This window comes from Ctenocephalides felis, unplaced genomic scaffold (genome assembly GCF_003426905.1).
Source record: "Ctenocephalides felis isolate EL2017-DRISC unplaced genomic scaffold, ASM342690v1 CF-g0.4_SCAFFOLD_01522, whole genome shotgun sequence".
Lineage (NCBI taxonomy): Eukaryota > Metazoa > Arthropoda > Insecta > Siphonaptera > Pulicidae > Ctenocephalides > Ctenocephalides felis.
The window spans coordinates 1-22,493 of NW_020537676.1; the positions used below are offsets into that span (position 1 = coordinate 1).

The 22,493-nt window shown below is 31.1% G+C and overlaps 4 non-coding genes across 4 annotated transcripts; all 4 read left to right on the forward strand.

The window, feature by feature from the left end:
* The first annotated feature begins 2,378 nt into the window (after nt 1–2,378).
* LOC113372022 lies at nt 2,379–2,591 on the forward strand. Its single transcript, XR_003366689.1, has one exon. It is a non-coding gene; the product is annotated as a small nucleolar RNA U3 (small nucleolar RNA).
* A 5,784-nt stretch (nt 2,592–8,375) lies between these two features.
* On the forward strand, nt 8,376–8,588 carry LOC113372026. The gene has a single exon (XR_003366692.1). It is a non-coding gene; the product is annotated as a small nucleolar RNA U3 (small nucleolar RNA).
* A 7,511-nt stretch (nt 8,589–16,099) lies between these two features.
* On the forward strand, nt 16,100–16,311 carry LOC113372025. Its single transcript, XR_003366691.1, has one exon. It is a non-coding gene; the product is annotated as a small nucleolar RNA U3 (small nucleolar RNA).
* A 5,554-nt stretch (nt 16,312–21,865) lies between these two features.
* On the forward strand, nt 21,866–22,078 carry LOC113372023. The gene has a single exon (XR_003366690.1). It is a non-coding gene; the product is annotated as a small nucleolar RNA U3 (small nucleolar RNA).
* The last annotated feature ends 415 nt before the right edge of the window (nt 22,079–22,493 follow it).

Here is a 22,493-nt window from a genome sequence, read left to right on the forward strand (position 1 = left end):
CGCATTACTACATATCAAATTGCAAGGAAAAATCAATGGAGAAAACAAATTCATTAAATCGTTATTTAATAACGAAAATATTTGTTTAAATAATTCTAAAGAAATAATTGTAGAAATGGAAAGATCATACAAAAATTTCTACAAAGAAAAACCGATAAATTATAAGGAAATGGATCTCATACTAAAAATATAATAAAAACATAAGCATTCTTTCTAATGAACAACTAAGAAAAGAAATTACGGAGAGAAGAAGTGAGGGAAGCGATTAAGACAAGCAGTAAAAATAGGACACCTGGAATAGATGGCATTCCGTATGAATTTTATCAAAAATATGAAGACATTTTAACACCCTTTTTAGTTAAAATATTTAACAAATTTTTAAACGAACCGGAAAAGATAAATAAAAAACTTAATGAAGGAATAATAATATTAATTTCGAAAAAAAGGATCCAAAATATACGGACGATTATAGACCAATTACGCTTTTAAACTGTGATATGAAATTATTTTCAAAAATTATTTCAAATAGAATAAAAATGGCTGTTCAAAATATTATTAACCAGGGCAATCATGCTGTATGGATAAAAGAAATATTGTTGATAATTTAATAACTGTTAGAAACTTGGTGGCATACTATAATATAAAACATAATGAAAAAGCATCTTTGATAAACATAGATTTTAAGAAAGCCTTTGACATGATGTCACATGATTATTTGCTGCATGTATTAAGAAAAATATCAATTCCTGACAAAATAACAAAGTAATAATGAATCTTAATAAAAACGCAACCTCACGATTACAAATAAATGGGAATCTATCTGAATATATAAAAATTGAAAGATCCGTCAGACAGGGATGTCCTTTGTCAATGATTCTATTTGTTATTGGTTTAGATCCTTTACTTGAAGAATTGGAAAACAAATTAGAAGGTCAAAATATAATAACTAAAAATGTTAAGATACTTGCATATGCTGATGATGTTACTTTAATAGTTAAATCAAATAGTGAAGAAATAAAATCCTTAGAAATCATTAAATCTTATTGTAAAAGTTCAGGAGCAGAATAAATGAACAAAAATCCACATTTCTATCGCTAGGTATGAGATGGGTAAGAGATTCAGAAAGCAACATACCAGAAACCCCAAAAATTAATATTTGGGAATGATTATATCAAAAAATTTAGAGGAAATGATTAATGAGAACTGGAATAAATTAATAAATAATATAAGAGTGACATTAAATACAGATTTATCAAGACGACTAAATGTAATTCAAAAATCTGGCACATAAATCAATTTGCCTTAGCAAAATTATGGTATTTAGCGCAAGTATTACCAATGCATAAAGTATTTTCACAAAAAATTGAAACTATAATAGGTTACTATATCTGGAATGGTTATAGAATAAGAATTAATAGAAATCAATTAAAATTGAAAGAAAACCAAGGAGGTCTAAATTTAATATCAACTGCTGAAAAATGTAAAGCATTACTCTTTAAAAATATGATAAAACAGATCATAACAAAGGAAATCAACACAGGATTTTTAGAACTTTGGATCAATAATAAACATTTTCCGAAATCTATTAAAAAAGAATGGGTAATCATAAATGAAAAATATCAATGGAATCTAGAAAATACTACAACAAAAGAAATATATATTAAACTAACTAATGATTATACTCCAAGAATAATGGAGAAAAACCCGAATTTGAACTGGAATAATATTGGAAGAATTTAAGAAACAAAATATTCCTTCTGAATGGAGAACCACAAACTATATGATAGTCAATGAATGCATAGCCATGAAAATGAAGCTGTTTAAAATGAAAATGGCTGATACTGCTAACTGTACAAAATGTAATAAAGAAGAAAATGCAATACATTTCTTAACAGAGTGCGGTGAAAATAAAAATATGGAATTGGATGAAGCATAGACTGAAATTATTAAAAATTAATCTAAATGAGAAAGATTATAAATTAATAAAATTCGACATTATGAAAAGACCAGAAGAAGAAAACAATATAATAATATGGCTATTATCTGGTGTTCTAAATAAATATACAATGGAATGAAGAATTAACATTAATCGAAAGGAATTTAAGAGAGAAGCGGAAAGACTACATAATAAGAAATAAAAATAAGAATAATTCATTTATGTACAAAATTTTGTAAATTATAATGTAGATATTTAAGAAATAAAGTATAATTATAAAAAAAAAAAAAAAAAAAAAAAACGCTGCTTCTATAAGCAAAACTTGAAAATAGTGTGTTAGAAGTTAGATGTCACCGCATCGTATACCTGCGTCACGTTAACCTGTAATCGTCGCACAAACCTGAAAGGATTTTGCTTGTTTCGGTCGAAACGTCGTTTGGGCAAGATCATACTTCACAGGATCATTTCTGTAGTATGTCTTCACAATCTCTTCACTCAAACGTGGAGTTGATGCGACCTCGAAGATGAGTCGTAGCGTCGCACCCTGAGCGTGAGAAAGGTGATCGAACTTCATTTGGAGTTTGATCATCATCGATGACCGTTCGCCAAAATCCCTCGTGGATTATGGTCATGGGTGTGATGCTTTCTGAGAGGTCTCTTTAATAAACATTATATACTTTATAACATTTCAGTGGAAATAACTTATGAGTAATTGCTTAAAAATTGTAAATAAAATTTCAGAAACTTTTTTGCATATTTTTACATTTTAAAGTTTTTGATCATTTCTTATGGATGTGTATGCGAGTGTGTGTTTTGTGTGGATACGATTTTCATTCAAGAGTTTTCGGATCAACCAATTCAACATTTGTTTCGGAGATAATGATCAGTTTTTGGGAAAAACGAAGGATTTTTATTTGTTTTCGAAATTATTATTGTAATTAACATCCCGTAGGGTAATTTATAGTAAAGGCCCAAAAATGAAAATTTTTGCATATCTTCATGTTTAAGAAATTTCTGAACGTTTTGACATACTTAAGAAACAATGGATGTGTGTGTGTGTGTGTGTGGAGACAATTTTCCGTCGATGACTTTGGGCGTACGGATTATCCGATATATGGTTAAAAAAACATTCGATTAGATAGATTAGATACGGAACTGAAAGAGCAAAGCATGTCAGTTTTTGAGAGTCGAGAGAGTTTGAAGCATCCGATTCGAATGTTTCAAAAAAAAAATTGTTTGTGTTGATGGCAGTATGTATATTTTTTTGTTTTCAAAATTTTTTTTTTAACATCAAAAATGCTTTGGATTTTAATTTTAATTCTAGCTAAAATCCTAAAGCTCTCTTATATATTTCAAATAAATAATTCGAACTTTGCAATTCAATTTATATAATTTTGTAAGAAATATTGTTAATTAGTTAAATAATTGTTATTAGAAATATGAGATAAAATTTTTTTATCCGCTTTTACTCTGCTTGATTAAATTTTATTTATTAACTTCCAGTAGCGTAAGCTATTGTAATCGTTCAAAATTGAAATTAAATTTTTTACATTTCTTCACGTTTTGAAGGTTTCTGAACATTTTGGTGTACCTCAGAAAAAATGAGTGTTTTTGTGTATGTATACAATTTTTTGTTTACGTTTTCAGGCGCACGGATCAACCGATTTGAATGGTTCAAAAACATTCGATTTCTATTGATGGGGAGAAGTGCTGATTATTTTTTGGCAGAGGTAGATCTAGCCGTTTTGGAGATACGGAATAAAGAGTGCAAAAACTAGAAATCGAGTTGTTGAGAAAACAAGCATTCGATTTGAATGATCGATTATGTCATTATGTCATGCAATAATTATGTCATTTTTTTTCAACAAAATGTTTTTGTATATTGAAAATAATTCTTATTAAAGTTCCGAAGCTCACTTATATACTTTAAATAAATAACTATAACTCTGCAATTCAGTTTATATAGTTCTTATAAATATTAGAAAACGTTACAGTATTTATATTAATCTATTTGAAAACATTTAATATTCCTCGATCATTTCGTTACGGTACGGGAAGTTCCAGAAATTTGCCTAATGCACGATGCCATACACCACTAGTTTATTCATTTATTTAATCCTTTTTACTTCACGATGGAGAAGTTTATGTTTTCATAAAAAATCCTATTCGCTCATTTTATGTTTTCTCGACGTTGCAAGCCATTCTGAATCGAATGAGACCAAATTTACAAAAAGTATGCGTGTGTGTGTGTGCGTGTGCATGAACAGATTTTTTGCCGTAAATCGACGTTTTCTCAAAAACGGCTGGAACGATTTCAAAAATTTAAAAGCCATTCGATGTATCTCGATGAGAACTATTGTTTGTCAGTTTTGTGCGACGATCGGCCAAGCCGTTTCTTTATAAATCGCAAAAAAGTGAAAAATTTTCGTCTACGTTTTAGCCCGCAATTCTGAATCGATTTTAAAAATACAAAAACCGTTTGAAAGATATGGTTGGAATCGTGCTGATTAGTTTTTGGTAGAGATCGGCCGGTGCGTTTTCTTGTAATGAAGTGTTAAAAAAAATTTTTGGCGATTTTTATTATTATTTTTTGACGGTAGATACCATAGTCTTCTAGATCATATTAAAATATTTCTAGATCATACTAAAATATTACAAAGTTTGCAAAAATTGGTATCGTTTTTTTGGCATTTATCAAAATTAGACCTTTCATCGACGTTTTCTCAAAAACGCCTGAACCGATGTCAGAAATTTAAAAGCCATTTGATGTATCTCGATGAGGACTATCGTTTGTCAGTTTTGTGCGACGATCTGCCAAGGCGTTTCTCTGTAATTTCGAAAAAAGTGTTAAACTTTTCGTCCACGTTTAAGCTCAAACTACCGAATCGATTTTAGAAAATCGTTCATTTTCAATTATGTATAATAAATCCACTCGGAATACTTTTAATGACTCATAAATTGATTTATTTTTTATTGATTAAGTCGTTTATTTAAACACATCGGGAAGTTCATGTAACTTGCCTCAAGGCTGAATACCAAACCAACTAGTTTGAAGTGCATTTATCTGATTTTTTTTTTGTTTTTTTTTTTCACTGTGCATAACACAAGTTACTTATATATATGGGCTTCTAAATCTATTAAGACCACTATTGAACACAAAGAGTGTATTAAATACACGTAATAAAAGAAGAATATATCTAACGTTGATCAGGCCATGTCTGATGTATGCTGTCCCAATATGGAACATGACATCGAGGACAAATATTAACCCTCCGTCGGGCGCAGTCCAAGTATGTACAGAATCGGGCGCAGTGTATCTGACAGATACAGATTATAAATATATTGACAGGAGGCTCATAGTTTCATATATTTTTATTTAATTTGCGCTTTTACAATGCTGAATATGTATATTATGTGTAAACAAAAACAAAATATATATTAGATGAATATTATTTTTATAATATAGCAAAATATAAAAATCCGTACATGCGCTCAAAATGCTAGACGCACAAACCTTACTTTTTCTGAAATGAATAATTTAATTAATTATATAAAAACAATTGTCAGATTCTGTTGGAATGTTTATACAAGACTATATAAACAATTAGGACAGTAAAAACTTAGTGTTTTTTGTCATTTTGTACGTCAAATAGAATTTGGCTCAGTGCGTTTTTTTTAACAAAATTGCTACTAGCAAAATATGCGAAGTTCAAAGATAATCTTATATGGACGAATAAATAGTAGACATAAAATAACGAGGCTACTGAGATATGGAGATCTCGATGACATCAAATTATGGAGAAACATGCTAAAATGTTGGTCCTGTATCTGTCAGATCGGCTGCGCCCGACGGACGGTTAAAAAACTACAAATTTTACAAAACAAATCACTGAGACTAATACTGATCCTGATACCCAACTACCTGTGACCCAACTACCGGACACTACTACTCAACAAGGCTCTTACATGAACAAGCACACATACCGACTGTGATTAACCACATTAAGAAAATGACGGAAAACTTCTACGAAAAATGCAAAGACCATACCAATAATAATATTAAAACCCTCGGACAGTACACGCGTGACATCATATGGTACGGCAAATATTCAATGCCAAACTACATTCTGGACGACACAAATAAGAGTATCTAATAATTTAAAGTATCTAAATTAAATATTTATTTAAAGATTGTGATTTTTTAAGCATGTTTGAACTTTCTTTTTTTTTGATCACAACCGTTATTTATTTTTAAACAAAATGTATAATTTAAAGTGTAGATTGTAGTATTAAATAAGGGTAAAATACTTTTAGTAGTAAACTCATAAATCATGGTTATTGTATATTATATTATAATATATTGTAATATAATAGAAATAAACTAACTAATGACTTTTAAATTTTTGAAATCGATCTAGCCATTTTTGAGAAAACGTCGATTTAATGTAAAGGGTCTGTCACAAACACACATACAGGGCAAAATTGTTTTATCACATTTTATATATAAAGATATGATGTCATTTTTAATGTTATGTAATATGTACTTTGTAATTCAAATGTCGCGCCATTGTTATTAGTGTCGTTGGTAATGATGTTATCTCCCACCATCTCATATATATTCGCCTTTATTATGCTCATGAAAAACTATGCAAAATAACTTCTCTTTCTTGTCGGCAGCGAAACAAATAACATTAAAATGATATAGTGCAGTGGTTCCTAACCTTTTCAATGTCACTACCCCTGTGAACAATGGGAATTGAGTTTACCCCTAGCTAATTTAAAATAATTAAAACCACACAAATTTTGGAGAAAAATATGTTTATTATCCAACTCCATTTATAGAACAAATGTTTGGTCTTTAATTTTTGCAAAATATTCTTTTTCGTTTTGTGTTTTCTGATTTTCAGAAAACAATCCAATTTCTTCTCGTAATTTGTAAACTCTACTTACAACTTTGCCTCTTGTTAACTAACGTACGTCTGTACGCACACCTTAGGGGGCGCGAAAACGAGTTTTGGAAAATAAATTTAGAATATAGTATTTCTTATTATTTATATAAAATCTAGAATACTTAACAAATTAGAATAAACAATCAGGCTTAACTAGGGATACGGAGACACAAAAGGCGTCTTTATTTTGCGATGTGATATCAGTAGAAACAATTCTTCAATTCAATTCAATTTATTCTTTGTTTGAAGTTACTTTGAAATTGAAAAGGAATTTTCTAGTGTTCAATCCAATAAGCGCAAACTTGCGAAAGATGAAATTAATTATTGGGCATTATTGACAAAAAATTGCAAGCTGATTTAGTTTAAACAAATTATATTCGATAAAATAAAAACTGGGGAGTCAGTGCTTAGAAAATGACATGTTTATTCCGAAAAATTGAATTGTATCTTTTGTTTTTGTTGCAAATGTTTCGCGTGTGATAAACTTTGAATGTTGAAGACATGCGTGGTAGGGTTATGGAAATTAAACAAATATGAAAAATGAAAGCAAAATTTACTCTGGAACAAAAATCTTAAGGTCTTTCTATATACCTAGTGCTGTCTATACTCTAAATTCAATAATTAGTAACTATGCAGAAGTAATACATATATTAATACACAAATTAATTAGTTTTAAATTAGTTTTTTTTTTCAAAATAATTTAAGAAATGTGTAAAACATCAATAATTGTGAACACGAAACAACATATGTGGACTCGTTCGCTTGCAGCGCAAACATAGGACTTTCCTTTATTTTGTTTTCCGTACTATTAATTTGTTTATTTATGTTTAATACTATTTTGTGCTACTCCTCTAGAATCTCCGTTTTACCCCTAAGGTAAATGGGGGTAATTACCCCAAGGTTAGGAACCACTGATCTAGTGTATTTTCAAGGAATTGTTTCATAATTTTGACTACATACTTTTTCCAAATTTAGTCTCATTCAATTCAGAATGTCTTGAAACTTCGAAAAACATAAAATCGGAGAGAATCAGATTTTTTGTTGAAAACATAAATTTCTCCTTCGGGAAGTTAAAGATATGATTATTGAAAATATATTATAAAGATATAACACAGATATAATTTTTCTAAATATTGTCTCATTTGATTTAGAATGACTTGAAATGTCGAGATAACATAACATCAGCAAATCAGATTTTTTTGCGAAAACAAACTTCTTCTTCGAGAAGTTAAAAATCGTATTTTATGTGATATGTCATATTTAGGTTCAGGAAAATATGACAAATACTAAATTAGAAAAAATAATATAGATATTATGAAGTTGTGTATCATGTACTCATTTACGCCCAACGCTGCTTCTTTAAGCAAAACTTGAAAATGGAATGTTAGAAGTTAGATGTCACCGCATCGTATACCTGCGTCACGTTAACCTGTAATCGTCGCACAAACCTGAAAGGATTTTGCTTGTTTCGGTCGAAACGTCGTTTGGGCAAGATCATACTTCACAGGATCATTTCTGTAGTATGTCTTCACAATCTCTTCACTCAAACGTGGAGTTGATGCGACCTCGACGACGAGTCGTAGCATCGCAGCCTGAGCGTGAGAAAGGTGATCGAACTTCATTTGAAGTTTGATCATCATCGATGACCGTTCGCCAAAATCCCTCGTGGATTCTGGTCATGGATGTGATGCTTTCTGAGAGGTTACTTTAAAATAACTCATGTCTTCTTCAAATGAAGAAATAATAATTGCTTCCGGAAAACTGACGACAAAATACTGCAAAGATCTATTAGGTAATTTTTGCGATCAATTGATAGCTCTAAAAGCATGCTTAAAATCAGAATCGAAAATATTCATTCCATTAAGGAACTCGCTGAATAATTATTAATAAAATTTAATAGTATTGCATCCAGTTTTCCGGATGTAATAACAGCTTGCATTTTATTCTTGACCCTTCCAGTTACAACCGCAACTGCTGAAAAGAGTTTTTCAAATTTAAAATTAATCAAAAATTACCTCAGAACATCAATAAAACAGGAACTTCTATCAGACATGTCTCTATTGTCCATAGAGGCAGAAACATCAGAAAAACTAAAAACATCATCAGCTATAAATGATTTAATAAATCAGTTTGCTGATAAAAAGGCAAGGAGAGTGAATATTTAATTTTAGTTAGTTGTAAAATATTAAGAATAATATTCGATGTATATTTGAAAATTTGATAAATAAATGCTCTTTTTGAAATGAAAATTTAGGAATAAAATAAAACTAAAAATTATCAATAAAATAATTTTACTAAAATATTCACAAATAAATGACGAGTTGTAAAATTTTTCGGTCGACCACATGATCGACTCAATACCTCGTAATTTTAACAGTGCTGTCCAAAGTAAAAACGCAAAACTTGAGAATCAAATTTAATTTAATTATTTTTTTTTTTATCAGAAAATAATTGATTTTTTGGATTAATTTTATATAAAAATAATGCAGTAAACTTTGTAAAAAAGCAAAGCATTTATCATAAAATATTTTCACCAAATAATAATACTTCTGCTTTCTAAATTTTTCTTCTGCTATTTCCATTCGAGAATTAATATTATATCGGGTAGTTCGATTAGCATATTATTACTTTTACACAATTATATAATTGTGTAAAAGTAAAAATTTAATACTATATTTTTTGCTGCTAAAATACTATTGACCACTGATATATTTTGCACTATAAAGTATTGTTATTTCAGGCTATGGAAAAACCAGATTATATGTTTTTTGTTTCGTGTATTTTTCGGTATGTATATTCCTGATTGCCGTCATTCACTGCCAAAGATTGTTGTAGTTAGAAATATGACCCCTTACTATTCAATAAATTATAAGGTTGTCAAATATCTCCCTTCCGCCTTTTTGTATTATAAACCAAGGGCAAAAAAGCGGAAGGGAGATATTTGACAACCTACTGCCCAGGAGTTGGAGCTAGTCACACTTGAACACAATTTCATTGTTCTGTGTCTTTGAAGTAATATTTTTGTATTTTCTGGAAAAAACCGTATACCTAAGAGGTCATAAAACTGCCTGTGAGACGAGAAAGCGACAGCTTCTTCCCAAAGCAGTAACAGATTTAGTACCAGTTTAGGAATGTCGGATATGACAAATCCGACGAGACAACTCCACTCGGATTCACTCCGAGGGAGGAGTTGTATCGGAGTGATAACTCCGGAGTGAGTTACCCATCTCTAATATATATATATATATATATATATATATATATATATATATATATCATGGCCTTATAGATCTTATTGAAATATTACTGCCATAGGACAAGTAGTTTAATTTTAAAAATTCATCAAAATTTGAAAAAATGAGTAGTTCTTTTGACGTTTGCTAAAATTAAAATTAGACGATTTACTTGGTATAACGATAAAGTATTTGGTTCTAATGAACATACTGAATGAATGAAGAATTTGTTCTCGTATTATGATCGTTAACGATTTTCCCAATAGTGTAACAAAAACTATTTTTTGTAAGGGTCGTCTGTTACGCTAGACTAGAGTGTCGTCGGACTATGCATGTCGTTCACATTTCAAGTACTAAATGCGTTAGTGACATAAGATATTTTTAATTTTGAATTAATTTATTTGTCTGGACTGTCTATATCCCAGTCGATAATTTTATTTATGGGTCTGCAAAATGCCTTGGGATTATTTCAAAGAATCATCATTCTCAGATATATGAAGTCCAAGAAATCATCCCCCGTAGATGTACAAATTAATGTAACCCGCCTCTTACGAGCGGGGATAATATTGTTAATCTTAATTTTTAATAATTTTATTTAGTATAAGTTCAGAGCTCAGTATAGAAACACCAACTATCTGATACCATTATATTCACCATATTTTCTTATAATAAACTTATATTAATATCAAACGTCGCCTTGGTCACACCAGTAGTTCAATTATAGAACAAATATTTAAAACTGTAGTGGTTAGGAGAAGCAAATCGACAACACCCAGTTAGACGTCGAAGTAATTTTTAAGCTTCGCGTCTTAAGACACTTAACCATTAAAGTCCTACGGAAACTAGTTTAAATATGAAAATTATTGATTTGTGAAAATTTGCTTTTAGAAAATACTCCAAGTTCACGTGTTCGTTCGTTTTCAAATATGTGTAATAAATGGGACTGACTGACTTGGTCAAGAGGACTCTGGAACTTGGCGAACTTGGCGAGATTGGCGCAGAAGATATTTGAAGTGCTCGAAATGTTCCCGGATTGTGGCTGATGTCGAAGTGGAAAGGCAAAAAGAAGAAGAAGGATCTTTGGAAAACCGAAGATTGTGGTGATAAAAAGTTTTTAGTGTTAAAGCAGCAATTGAGAAACTTATACCAAGGTCAAATTACGATACTGGATTCAGCTGCAGGAAGAACAGAAGGTAACAAAGATTTACCTAGGGATATTCCCAGGAAATCTTTAGAAATAAATTTAAATAATGTAGACTCTACCCAAAACACAATGGAAGAAACCACAAGTACTATTTCTTGTGCAAATAGTTTCGAATCCTTAACAGACAGAGATGACATGGACATGGACGATTTTCAAACAGTGACAAACAAAAAACGAAGGAGAAATTCAAACAATAATAACAGTAATGAAGAGGCTCCCATCAAAAATGTTTCTACAAAAATTCCACCTATCATTATCAGAAGCACAATTGATCTTAAAACTATTAAGTACGTAAAAAACGCTACTAAAATATCATTTACTCTTGAATACATTAATCCATACAGACATAAACTTTATACTACCAATATAAAAGATCATGAAATTATTAAAAACAAACTTAAAGAATTAAAACTTCAATTTTATACTCCTTACTTCACCAGTAACAATTTCTCTAAAAAAATTACTATTACTGGACTGAACCCACACATTACAGATGCGGAAGTTCATGACTATCTCATCGAAAACAACATACTAGTTAAAAAAGTTATTCAACTCAAGAAAAAACATTCGGATGGACACACAATCAAACTACCTATCTACATAATAATACTGGATAACAGTCAGGATATGAATAATCTAAAAAAGGTGAACAACATCAACGGCCATCTTTTTAAATGGGAGAAGTATAAACCACCGGATGTTAAACAATGCAGAAAGTGCCAAACAGTAGGTCACACCTCTTACAACTGTAACTTGAAATACAGATGCGTAAAATGTACTGAAGACCACTTACCAGGACAGTGTAAAAAATCTAGCAATGAACCAGCAGAGTGCATCAACTGTAGAGAAAAACACCCTGCGAACTTTTCGCGTTGTGAATACTTGCTCAAGTACAAGGAGCAAAAGAAGAATAAATTTGCAAATCCACCTTATGCGTCGAGGACATATTCTGCTGTCATCTCAGAGGCAAAAGAACAATGCAAATCCAGACCCCAAAATCCAGCTGTAAACTCTTTGGCAGAACCGGATTTTAGCACGACAGAAGGGATTTTAAATGCAGCGAAACATATAAAATCAGCATTTGAAGATCCAGAAGTGGCAACAATATTTAAAGAATTATACACATTATCTACAGCTCTCAAGACAGCAAAGACCTATAGTGAAAAATATCATTTAATACTTAACTCATTAAAATTATGGCCTTGAACCAAACCTATAACATTAATGTAATTTATTTTAATGCAAATGGCATCAAGAAAAATCGAGCTGAACTTATTGAATTACTTGAAACTAAGAACATTGATATAGTCCTTTTAAATGAGACACATTTACAAAAGAAAGATACTTTTTATATTAAAAATTACAAAGTGTATAGAACAGATAGAGAAAACTCTTCATGGGGAGGTACAGCCATTCTTGTCAGGCGTTGCATTAAGCATGAGCAACTCAACTTACCAGAACTGAAGTACACTGAAGCGACTGCCATAAATATATTTACTGAAAATTCTAAACTGACAATAATATCTATTTATGTTCCGTGCAACAAATTATTACTACGTGACATCAAATCACTCATTAATGTTAGCAATAAAGTGCTTATAGCTGGTGACTTCAACGCTCAACATGCAATGTGGAAATGCAGAGGAAATAATAGCAGTGGTAAAAAACTATACAAATACATTAATAATACAGTAAACAATGTTCAGCTGCATTACCCAGATACTCCAACTAGATTTTCGCAATGTGTGCATCATAACAATAGTACTATTGACCTGGCTTTAACAAAAAATGTACATATAACAACTCAACCGATATCTCTGCCATATTTAAACTCGGATCATAATCCAGTATTCATACAGATAAATAGAAAATTAACCATCTATGAGTCTGACAATATAAAGTACTTGAACTACGCAGAAGCCAATTGGATACTATTTAAAAAATTAATAAACTTAAATATCGATCATAGAATGCAAATAATTGAAAAAGAAGATCTAGATAGAGCAATTGAACACTTAACAAGCACAATAAATTACGCTATTGAATTAACTATTCCTTCTAGAAATCCACAACAATATACTGCTGACAGCTTACCACAAGATATAATAAATAAAATAAAATTCAAAAATCAAGTCAAAAAACTTTGGCAAGTTTCCGGTAATCAACACCTGAAATCCCATGTAAATAAACTAACAAAAATAATCAAGGAAGAAATATGGGAATATCGTAACAAATGCTGGGCTGATAGATTGAACAAAATTAACACATATCCGAATAATATTTGGCCAACTATAAAGCGCATCACAAAGCGACTTCCACAAATACCTGCCCTAGTTTGCGATACGGGGATGGCCTTGACAGAAATTCAGAAAGCCGAAGCACTAGCTAAACAATTTGAAAATAATTATCGATTAAATTCCGACAGTCAAAACACCTTATTTTCCCAGAAAGTAGAAAATGTAGTACAATCATTCATCTCTAAAACTGCTCACTGTAGATCAAAGACTAAAATTGTTACTGTCAAGGAAATAATAGACACATTAAAAACTCTCAAAAACAATAAAGCTCCAGGTCCCGATGGGTTGCAAAACATCATAATTAAAAACTTGCCGCATAAAGCGTTGATACTTCTAACAAGAGTAATAAATCAAATACTGATTTTGGGCTATTTTCCAGCTCAATGGAAGAGTTCAATCATGATGCCATTACACAAACCCGGTAAAATAAACAATATACCAGCAAACTATCGTCCAATTGCACTACTCAACACAATGAGTAAAGTGGCAGAAAAGGTCGTACAAACCAGGGTCAACAAACATATAGAAAAATTAAATATTATACCAAACTTTCAATTTGGGTTTAAAAAAGGACATTCTACAATGCATCCACTATCTGTGCTGGTAGAAAAAGCCATTACTAACTTTAACAAACGTAATCATACAGGACTAGTGTTACTTGACATTGAGAAAGCTTTTGACACAATTTGGAGCACAGGATTAATCTATAAACTAATTATTTTAAAATTCCCAAAGTACATAATTAAATTTATCATATCATATCTCAGTGATCGAAATTTTCAAGTGAAAATTGGTAATGTACTTTCAAATCCAAAAATGGTTACTGCAGGGGTACCTCAAGGATCTATACTTGGACCTACACTGTTCAACTTATATATTTATGATATTCCAGTTTCCCCCAAAACGGACATGCTGATATTTGCAGACGACACGGCAATCCTAAGCTCATCAAGATCAGTTACTTTAATAATAGAGAGAATTCAACAACATATAAACGAGATCATAAACTACACGAAATTGTGGCGCCTTAAAATTAATGCCCAAAAATCCGAGGCAATAATTCTCTCTAAATGTAATAAAAGAAGTATTCCATATAACAATTTACAAGTAACAAATATACCAATCGAATGGAAAAACAGTGTCAAATACTTGGGTGTCACACTGGACCAAAAATTAACCTTCACAAAACACATTAAAAATAAACTAAGTAGTGCATACGGGGCAATGAACGCACTAAAATCACTACTACATCGAAACAGTGTTCTGAACTCAAAAAATAAGAGGACAATATATCTCACATTAATAAGACCGATAATCACCTATGCGGCACAAATTTGGGTCACTACATGTAAAAGTAATATTCATAAACTGCAAATATTACAAAATAAAGTATTACGATTAATACTAAATGAGCAGAGAGATCCAATTACGAAACACTACAAATCTAATAAGTATCTTCATGAAAAGTCCAATCTGCAACCTTTTAAAGAGACCATACTCAACATGACGGCGAAATTCTTCGAAAATTGCAAACATAGTCCAAATCCAATCATAAAAAGCCTAGGAAGAATCACACCAGACATGATATGGTATGGCAAATACGCCTTGCCAAACCACCTGATAGAGCAGTAGTATTTGGAAAAGATATAGTTACACTTATTCATAATAATATATTTTAGTTAGTATTAAGCTTTAGTATTATTTTAGTTGTAAGTTATAATTGAACGAATAGTGTTTTTTTTTTGTTTTCCTTTTTTCACTTATTGTCAACAATATTGATATTGATATGTAACTAGATTATTAAAATTTCCTTAAATACCATCCATAAATTGCAAAAATACCTATTAGGTAGTAATGCATAAAATATTATACTGGACTTTGTAACATATATTGATAGAAGAATGAGTAATAAATCCACTCGGAATACTTTTAATCACTCATAAATTATTTTATTTTTTGTTGATTAAGTCGATTATTTAAACATATCGGGAAATTCATGTAACTTGCCTCAAGGCAAAATACCAATACCAACTAGTTATTTTTATTTTTAACTTCCCATTGGGTAAGTTAGAGTCATCGCAAAAAAAATCGAATAAAAATCGACACAGATATAATTTTCTAAATATTGTCTCATTTGATTTAGAATGACTTGAAATGTCGAGATAACATAAAATCAGTAAATCGGATTTTTTCGCGAAAACTAACTTCTTCTTCGGGAAGTTAAAAATCGTATTTTATGTGTTATGTCATGTTTAGTTTCTGGAAAATATGATCACTACTAAATTAGAAAAAATAATATACATATATGAAGTTGTGTATCATGTACTCATTTACGCCCAACGCTGTTTCTTTAAGCAGAACTTGAAAATGGAATGTTAGATGTTAGATGTCACCGCATCGTTTACCTGGGTCATTAACCTGTAATCGCCGCACAAACCTGAAAGGATTTTGCTTGTTTCGGTCGAAAACGTCGTTTGGGCAAGATCATACTTCACAGGATCATTTCTGTAGTAGATCTTCACAATCTCTTCACTCAAACGTGGAGTTGATGCGACCTCGACGATGAGTTTTAGCATCGCACCCTGAGCGTGAGAAAGGTGATCGAACTTCATTGGAGTTTGACCATCATCGATGACCGTTCGCCAAAATCCCTGGTGGATTCTGGTCATGGGTGTGATGCTTTCTGAGAGGTCTCTTTAAAATTTATTATCTTGTGCGTTCGAAAAACAACACCAACGAATTGGCGTTCCTTATAACTAGAATAATTCATGTTCACAAGAATGATAGAAGACGTTCGGGAACAGTAAAAGTTTCAGCAAGATACAAAAATGAACAGTCATTAACTTCCCGTAGGACGAAAAAAAATTGCAAATGAAAATTTTCATATATCTATACGTTTCAAAGTTCCTGAACATTTTGGCATTCCTTACAAAAAATGGATGTATTGTGTGTGTGTGTGTGCGGATACAAATTTTTGTCGACGATTTTGGGAACACCGATCAACCGATTTGAATAATTCAAAAAACATTCTATTCGTTGATAGGAAGACGTGCTGATTAGTTTTGACGAAGGCAGGTCTAGCCGTTCTGAAGATACGGGACGAAAAGTGCCAAAAACGGTTATTCAGTTTTTACAAAAACGGAGCGTCCGTCCGATTTTAATTTGGAATTTGGTCATAAATTGCTCGGTTGCCTGGTTGCCTGTATGGGTAGCATTATGCGTACCCAAAATACAATAATATGTTGACAAGCGACGAACGAACAGCAGGGATTTCTTTTAATAAGTAATATTTTTTACAACTGACCCAAAATGGACAAGAAGTACAACATTTGGTGTATTTTGTATTACAATACAAACCACTAGTGTTTGGTTTAGTGGTGATTTGTGGAAAGTGTTAGTGGTGATTTAAAGAAAACAATGAGTGAAAAGAAAAGAGATAACGCCAGCGGAGCTATGACACGAAAAATTAAACAGAAAAAGATGAAGTCATAAAAAAAATTGCCAAAAATTTCTTTATTTTTTCAAACACCAATTTCTGCTATTGATTTAATTTTCAATGGTAAGTACTGCTAAATACATTTATCGAATTTTTAATTAGTTAGTGAGTTACGAATTTTTGATTGTTTTAATTTTATCTGAACATTCATTTTTTATTCGGAAATGATATCGAAGTACATACAGAAAAATCTATTTTGGTGTCTGTTTCGTATGTTTTGCGTTCAATCTATTTATGCAATGAAATGTGTATTTTTGCCATGATTATGAAAAATGTTGGGACTTAGATGGCTTATATGAATAAATTAAAGTATTCGTAATAATAAGTATTATTTATTATTCAAGTGACATTATTATGAATTTTACTGACATGTTCTGCGAATAAATTATTGCAATCAATTTGCTTAACATATTTGGAAGTCAAATTACGAGCCAATATAAATCTATGAAAACATTCTTTACCACAAGAATTTGTCAAAACATTTGTTCTTATTTTTTTATCATATTTTTAGATACTTAATATTATCATATTTTTAGATACTTATTATTATCATATTTTTAGATACTTCGGAAACTTGTTCATCATTCGTATCAAAAATAGAAGAAAAACAGATCAATGATTCTGAGATGTCTAAAGATAGTATTATATTTTCTTCAGATAGAGGAAATTTTGGTGATAATCTAACGAAATTTGAACGTAAAACAATTTTTAAACTAGGTCCATTCAAACCACAAGGGCCATTTCCCAAAGATCTCTAAAGTAACCGTTCTTTTCCGTTTATCATTATTCATATACTAATAAAGCAGGCAAAGATTTTAAGACCATGGTTATGTTATTCTAATCGATCGAATCGATCGAATCATATTTTAAAGTAAACGTGTACTATTGCTGTTTAGATATTTAATTTCTCAAACAAAACAAAGGTTTCAAAACCTTTGTGAAGTAAATAGTATGTTCAGAATATTGCAACCGGAAAAACTCATGTCTTCTTCAAATGAAAAAATAATAATTGCTTCCGGAAAACTGACGACAAAATACTGCAAAGATCTATCAGGTAATCTTTGCGATCAATTGATAGCTCTAAAAGCATGCTTAAAATCAGAAATTGAAAATATTCATTCCATTAAGGAACTCGCTGAATAATTATTAATAAAATTTAATAGTATTGCATCCAGTTTTTCGGATGTAATAACAGCTTGCATTTTATTCTTGGCCCTTCCAGTTACAACCGCAACTGCTGAAAGGAGTTTTTCAAAATTAAAATTAATCAAAAATTACCTCAGAACATCAATAAAACAGGAAGTTCTATCAGACATGTCTCTATTGTCCATAGAGGCAGAAACATTAGAAAAACTAAAAACATCATCAGCTATAAATGATTTAATAAATCAGTTTGCTGATAAAAAGGCAAGGAGAGTGAATATTTAATTTTAGTTAGTTGTAAAATATTAAGAATAATACTCGATGTATATTTGAAAATTTGATAAATAAATGCTCTTTTAATTTTATTAAATGAATTTATTAATTTTTTCCTTTGAATTGAATTATGAAAAATCTTTAGGGGGGCCCCCAAACCATTTTTGATATGGGGCCCGCCAAGGCACGTTACGCCCCTGGTGGTGGACCACTTTTTGGCCAAAGGTATTATTCAGAATATTTCATTTCTAACATAATATAAAACAATTACAAAATACATTTTTTTATTTCAATTAAAGCATAATTTTTGTCATTAAGTAAAGCAAAGGATACAAGATTTCTAATCAAATGTTGAATTATGTTGATCATTAACTTGTTGATGTAAGCATCGGCTATCTTGTATTCTTGAAAAATTATTTTAAAAGTTATTCTTGGCAGTTGTAAAAATTTGATATTCAATGATGATGACGTGAAAATTTACTTCAAAACGTTCTAACAATAAAATGATTTGAAAATCTGTAAAATCTTTTTTACTTGATGTTATGCATTTCAATAATTTATTCATTTCAACATTTAAATTTTAATATGTAATCTTTCATATCAAGTATTCTTAACAAAAGAATAGTTTATATATAGTACTTCCTTTTATACAGGTAATATTTGGAAATTTTGGTCAAAGAACTACTATTTAATTGGAGTGGTATCTTATGGATACAGATGCGCAGAACCTGGATTTTCTGGCGTATACACAAAGTTAGCGCTTATTTGCCATGGATAACAGAAAAAACGTTTTTTTTTGTTACAATTTATTTTTGTTAATCAAGACTTTAATGTCTTATTTACAAAATTGATATGAGCAAAAAAAAAAACAAAAAAAAAAACAAAAAATGCAATACATTGAATATAAAATGAAAAATGTCAAAATAAAAATTAAACTAGCTGTAAGTGGAATTCTGTCTTGAGGCAATTATGGCATCGTGCCTTAAGGCAAATTGCTGGAACTTCCCGTTGAATACTGAATGTTTTCAAATAGATTATTATAAATATTGTATCATTGTCTAATATAAAATAATAAAATAAAATCTGAAATATTTTCGATATACAAAAACTAAAAAAAAAAAGGGACAAAATTTTTTTTTTCCAAAATCATTATTTTGTTAAGACAAGCAGAAAGTTCTTTGAATCATTTAAATCGGACGCTTAGTTCTCTCAAAAACTGCCATTTTTTACATATTTAGCTCCGTATCTTCGAAATGGCTGGGCCTGCTTTTGCCAAAAACTAATAAACACTTCTCCCAATCGTTACTAATTGAATGTTTTTGAAGATCATTCAAATCGGATACTCCGTTCTCTCAAAAATTCGATTTCTATTTTCTGCACTCTTTGCTCCGTATCTCCGAACCGGCTGGACCTGCCTTTGCCAAAAACCAATCAGCTCTTTTCCCTATCAATAGGAATCGAATGTTTTTTGAACCATTCAAATCGGTTGATCCGTGCGTCCTAAAACGTGACTGGAAATTTGTATCCATACATACATACATACACCACACGCACACACCACACACACACACACACATCCATTTTTTCTGAGGTATGCCAAAACGTTCAGAAACCTTCAAAACGTCGAGAAATGTAAAAATTTTCAATTCCGATTTCGGCCCATTACAATAACTTACCCTACTTTAGGTTAGTTGTATAATTAATACTCTTTCAAAATCAATTGCCAACTAGGGTTTGGTGGTATTTAGCCTTGAGGCAAGTTACATGAACTTCCCGATATGTGTAAATAATCTACTTAATCAATAAAAAAAATTAATTTATTAGTGATTACAAGTATTCCGAGTGGATTTATTACCCATAATTAAAAACGAACGACGAACACATTAACTCTGATTATTTTTTATAAAAGCAATTTTTCAAAAATCAACAATTTTATATTTGAAACAGTTTCGGTAGGACGTTAATGTTTTAGTATGCTCATTAAGACTAAGCACTGTATCGCTATACCAAGCAAATCGTCTAATTTTAATTTTACCAAACGTCAACAAACTACTCATTTTCTCAAATTTTGATGATTTTTTTAAATGAAACTACTTGCCGTAAGGCCGTAATATTTCAGTAAGTTCTATAAGACCATGATATACATCGCCAAAAAAAAGTTCCATAAAATCGGTTTCAATTTTTTTTCAACAGTTAATTACAAGAAAACTGCTTGGTAGATTTTCACCTAAAACCAATCAGTATCATTCCCAAATAATATCTTTCGAACAGTTTTTTATTTTTTTTAAAATCGATTCGGTAGTATGAGCTTAAATGTGGACGAAAAGTTTAACACTTCTTTTTAAATTACAAAGAAACGGCTCGGCCAATCGCTGGAAAAATCTGAGAAAAGATAATCCACATTAAAATACATTGATTGGCTTTTAAATTTATGCAATCGGTTCAAGCGTTTTTGAACAAACGTCGATGAAAGTTCTAATTTTGACAAACGTCAAGAAAACGACGCTAATTTTTGCAAACTTTGACGAATTTTTAAAATTAAACTACTTGCCACAGGACCGTAATATTTTAGTATTGTCTATAAGACTATGGTATCTACCGCAAAAAAAAATATGAAAATCGTCGAAAAAATTTTTTTAACGCTCTATTACAAGAAACGGCCCGGCCGATCTACACCAAAAAACTAATCAGGTCGATTCCCACCAATAGTTTCGAACAGTTTTTGAATTTTCAAAATCGATTCAGAATTGCAGCCTAAAACGTGGACGAAAACCTTCTCTGCGATTTACAAAGAAACGGCTCGGCCGATCGTCGTACAAAAGTTAGAAACGCTAGTCCTCATCAAGACACATCGAATGGCTTTCAAATTTTAGAAATCGATCCAGCCGTTTTTGAGAAAACGTCGATTTACGGCAAAAAAATCTGTTCACACCACACACACAAACACCAACACACATACTTTTTCCAAATTTGGTCTCATTCGATTCAGAATGGCTTGAAACGTCGAGAAAAACTAAAATTAGCAATTCGGATTTTTTATGAAAACATAAACTTCTCCTTCGGGAAGTTAACAAGTATAAATGATATGGAGTACGTATTAGAATATAATATATTATGAAGTTCTATCATAAACTCATTATAGAACTCATTCCTCTAACCGTAAGAGTCGAACGCATTTTGCCAAACTATACGTTCAACACTTCTTCTATAAACAACAAGAGTTGAAAATGAAACGGTAGATGTCTCCGCTTCGTATACCTGTGTCACGTTAACTTGTAATCGCCCCACAAACCTGAAAGGACTTTGCTTGTCTCGGTCGAAACGTCGTTTGGGCAAGATCATACTTCACAGGATCATTTCTGTAGTATGTCTTCACAATCTCTTCACTCAAACGTGGAGTTGATGCGACCTCGAAGATGAGTCGTAGCATCGCACCCTGAGCGTGAGAAAGGTGCTCGAACTTCATTTGGAGTTTGATCATCATCGATGACCGTTCGCTAAAATCCCTCGTGGATTCTGGTCATGGGTGTGATGCTTTCTGAGAGGTTACTTTAAAATTTATTATCTTGTGCGTTCCAAAACCAACACCAACGAATTGGCGTTCCTTATAACTAGAATAATTCATGTTCACAAGAATGATAGAAGACGTTCGGGAACAGTAAAAGTTTCAGCAAGAAAACATAGGGCAAGTTATAGTTATCGCAAAAAAATCGAGAATGAAATTTTTTATATATCTTTACGTTTCAAAGGCTTCTGAACATTTTGGCATACCTTAGAAAATGCCAATGAATGAAAATAGCATGTGTGTGTGTGTGCAAATGAAGGTGTGAAAATGGTCATGCCGTTTTTGAGATACGTATCATCCGATTAGATTAATTCAAAAAACATTTTGCTTTAGTAGTAATTAAGAAAAATAAGAAATAAGAATTTTAGTAATTAGGAACATTTCCAGAAAAAATCAA